Source organism: Atta colombica, unplaced genomic scaffold (genome assembly GCF_001594045.1).
Source record: "Atta colombica isolate Treedump-2 unplaced genomic scaffold, Acol1.0 scaffold21, whole genome shotgun sequence".
NCBI lineage: Eukaryota > Metazoa > Arthropoda > Insecta > Hymenoptera > Formicidae > Atta > Atta colombica.
In genome coordinates, this window is record NW_017259305.1 from 1,732,921 (window position 1) to 1,737,449 (window position 4,529).

General features: G+C 35.1%; 1 protein-coding gene across 1 annotated transcript in view; it reads right to left on the reverse strand.

Moving 5' to 3' along the window:
- The window catches only part of LOC108687580 (ribonuclease P protein subunit p40-like), a 42,254-nt gene that overhangs the window by 6,477 nt on the left and 31,248 nt on the right, over positions 1-4,529 (reverse strand). The window lies entirely within an intron of this gene.

Below are 4,529 nucleotides of genomic sequence, written 5' to 3' on the forward strand. Positions count from 1 at the left end.
TGATTGATCGTAATAGAAAAGTATTGTAATATGTAACTTCTTAAAAACATTAATAAATTATAAATTTATTTAATATTGTATCCATTTGTGTATAATAAAAAAAATAGCAAGTTATTTTTATTAATATCAAGATTTTATAATAGGCCTTTATTCCGCCCATCCCCTCAATTTTTGAAATTTGATCGGGTTATCCTCTAAAGTAATTCAATATCTCAAAAAAAATAACACCAGAATTTTCAAATTTGTTGAATAATATTAACCCATGCTACGTACCGGGACACAATATAGACAGAAAAGCATCTTTAGAAATAGAAATTCGACACTCTAAGGTCGAGTTGGCAACACCTTGATGGAGTGGAAAAGCGGAAGCCAATCGAAACTCACAGTAGGAGTAGGCGGTACATTTTGCTTGTCTTTACATTTCTGCTTCTGTCTTTCTGTGAGTTCTGATTGGCTTCCGCTTTTTCGTCAACTCAGCCTAATTCTTAACTAATTTTAGATTTTTTAAAAATTTTATTCGAAAATTGAATGAGTTAAAAGCCCATTCTGTATAAATTTTGATTATAGTTGTTACAACTTATTCACTTTCCGGGAATGGAAGAAGAAAAGGGAATTGTTGAAAACAATTTCCACAGTAGTATAACTTTAAAAGATAGGAAAAGTATTTATTCTAATATAAAGGTGTGCTTAATTGATCTGGAGAGTTCGGTGTGTTAGTTCACTAGCTGCGTTCGGTAATGCAAATCTGAGGCATCGGAGTGCTCTTTATATTATAGCATATGTCACGTGCACTGTAGAAAAAGAGCACTCCGACGCCTCAGATTTGCTGAATGCAGTTACTGTCCTAGAATCCCTCTAGTAAGAGTCAAATCATGAGGGGATTCCTGATTGGTCAAATTTCAAGTCTCTTTAAATGCCGCCATTTACAGATACTTTCGATGTAGTAATGAATCTGTGAATTGACGCATGAGCAACTGTTTCATGGCATAGAAGGCGCGAACGCGAAATCGGACTGTCAAATTATGCTGTTTCCAGCCAGAACCCGACACCTGGCAATAGCGTCCCTTCCGCTCCTATGTCTTAATTCTTACTAGAGGAACTCTATACTCCGTCTGTCGCACGCTTCTTACTGTCCTAGTGTGTATCCCTAATGTGAGATATCATATATATGTATAACTGGTCACAGAAAGGTTGCAACATCTTTTATTTCAATGAGTTCTCTAATCTACTCACCGAGCGATTGGTTTTTATTTGCAGATCCATGAATGAAGAACCAATCATTCGGTGAGAAAGCTGCATTCTGAAACCCATCGAAAAAAAGTGTTGCAACCTTTCTGTGATCGGCTATACACCCAAGAACTTTGATTCTTTCCTTCAGAATTTTCACAAATTAAAAAGTGACCACTTTTCCATGGTGGAAAGAATATAAAGTGAAACATTGAGCACAATAGCGATAGCAATACTGGAAATAACCAATCAAATGTTTCTCTAATATGCACTTTCCTGCGTATAATAGCGCTGGTTATACTTGAACAGTCAATAAAATGTTATCCAAATTCACTTTCCTGCTGCGCATCCATGGGAATATTTCACCTTATATTCTTTCCACCATGCATTTTACTACGTTAATGCTCATAATCCGTGCGCGATTAACGACATAACTAACCTTATGTTCGCTTATAACTAAATTTGATGTAAAGACGAAATAACCTGAATTTTTTGAAAGTTTTAAAAAAGTAATCGAGGGAAAGAATCGAAGTTGTCCTTGGATACATGTCGCGTATATGTCAACAATAGTTCAAATAAAAAAGGTTGCCCTGACGGAAAAATTTCTATGCCAATTAGTACGCAAAAAAATACACTTTTTTATTTTTATAACTGTGGCGTAAAATCGTGTTGTTAAACATGGAAATAACTATGCTATGCGATTTTACGCAAAATGGCGTACATGAACCTAGTCAGACACAAAAAGTACGCCAAAGTACTTGCAATTAATGATCATTACTTCCTGAATTACGTGTTTCTATGTCGAATTCCTCTAATTTTCATTTTTTCGTAAGTATTCAGAGAAAATATGCCATTCTACGTCTTTCTACGCAGAATCACACTCTACAATCGAATAGTAGGCATAGAAATAACTGTCTACGCCAAGCTACTCGTTTGCAAAAAATCATTTTCTGAGGTACATATTTCTATGCCAAACTATGCCAAAGTACAATACTCACTTTTTAATTTTTCCATTTACGAAAGTAAGTAGTAACGAAGTAAGGCTATTCTACGCCATTTTATGCGGAATTATTTTTACTCATCCGTGAGCATTATGCATCTCCGCCGACAGAGAGGCGTCACAGCGGAGATATAAACTCGTAAATAAGAATCACCTGAGAAAATATATAAAGAGCGCAGCATTTCGCAGTAAAGTGAATCCTCAAAATTGAGCTTTAATATTAAAGTATCCTACGACGGAATTTTAGTTTCATCATGACAGCAATGTGATGGCATCTTGAATTTATGCCAAATGAGTTCAAGACACAATCAAATTACTTATATGACAAAAACGCACAAATGAAATACGAGAGTTATCCGGAAAAGTTACAAGATTTTTTAAAAATACATGCATATATTTTAATGAAACTTACAGGAATTATATTATATAATATTACATTATCTTTTCACATAATCACTATTTACTTCGATATTTTGTCAACCGTGGGATGAGGTTTTTTATTCCTTTTTCATAGAGGTCTCCCGCCACCTCTCTTCTGTCAGTTCTGCACTTCGATTTTCACTTTCCTACTACGCATCCATGGGAATACTTCACCTTATATTCTTTCCACCATGCATTTTACTACGTTAATGCTCATAATCCGTTCGCGATTAACGACTTCATCGTCATCGCAAAAGTGTTTTCCATCCAAATGTTCCTTCAATTTAGCGAAGAGATGATAGTCACTAAGTGCGAGATCGGAGCTGTGAGGGAGGTGATTTAAAACATTCCAACCAAATGAGATCAACAACTCTTGCTTTGCACAAACGGTATGCGGAGATTGTTATGAAGGAGACACACTCCCTTCATCAGCATCCCACACGTTTGTTTTGTATGGCTTTGCGAAGTTTCCTGAGGATCTCAATATATATCTTGCACGTTGATCATTTCACCTTTCTACAAAAATTCGACGAGCAGAACTTCTTTTTTGTCCCAAAAAACTGTCGCCATGATTTTTTGAACTGATTGCTGAGTTTTTAATTTTTTGCTGAAGAAGAATGGATATGGCGCCACTGCATTGATTGTCATTTGCTCTCTGGGGTATAATAGTATACGGGCGCTCATGCCCTTTGCATTCAGGTAACGTATTACAGCGCGCACTTCGTACTTGGCGGGAGACAAAATAAGGGTGCTCATATTAAATTTTCACCACAATGAGAGTTAGGAAACTACTAACATCTGGCACGTTTGCTTCAGCTGACTCCCCACTACATAGCAGTGGTACTAATTTCGAAAAACATATTTCCCTGCGAGAGCTATGCGCCTTGTAACCTTACTTTCTGGATAATCTTCGTATGTTCAATAAATTTAAATAATACAGTAAGTGTAAGGGTGATATTTCATTTGTGCGTTTTTGTTGTACGATAAATTTTTCTTGCTTAACTATGCTTAACTATGCTTAACTAAGCTTGTTGATTAACTATGATAGAGAGAGATTTGAGGATCTCTCTGTTCTGTACACTTTTGTCGTATGACAAAAACGCACAAATGAAATATCATCTTTACACTGTACTGTTTAAATTTAAACGTACTAGGGTTATCCGGAAAGTAAGATTACAAGGCACGTACGAAATGAAATAGCACCCTGAATGTACCCGAAACTTAGGGTATAGTTTCGCGTAGGAAAGCATAAATCTTTGGCATAGGAGTAGAATTCTACGCCAAACTACTTCCTGTTTCATTTGCATATTTAGGCATAATTTTTGTAATTAAGCGTACTTTCGGGCATAATTAGGCGTACTTTCTGACGTAGTTTGCCGCAATTGGCATTGTTTGGTGTACAAAAGCATAAATCGGCTTACTTTGATATAGAAGTAGAATTCTACGTCCAACTACTTCCAAACCGTGTATTTAGGAATAGTTTGGCATACTTTGGCATTGAAATTTTTTCGCCAGAATGATCCAATAAAGTAAGCAAAAAAAATTGATAACAAATATTGGATTGGTCATTTTTAATTTGAATCGTAATCAAAATTTGTGCAGAATGAGCTACAGCTTATTCAATTTCGAGCCAATAAAAAAAACTAAAATTGATTAAGAATTAGAGCATCGGCTGAATTTTGTTTACAAAGATGCTTTTCCGTCTATTATGTCCCGGTATGTTAATATCGTTTAAAAAACATCTGAAAAAATTCTATTGTTATTTTATTGTGTTCTATTGTTATAGTGTTATTTTTGTGAAATATTGAATCATTTTAGGAAGTGTTCTGATCATATTTCAAAAATTGTTAACATAACGACTGTTCTAATATATATATATATA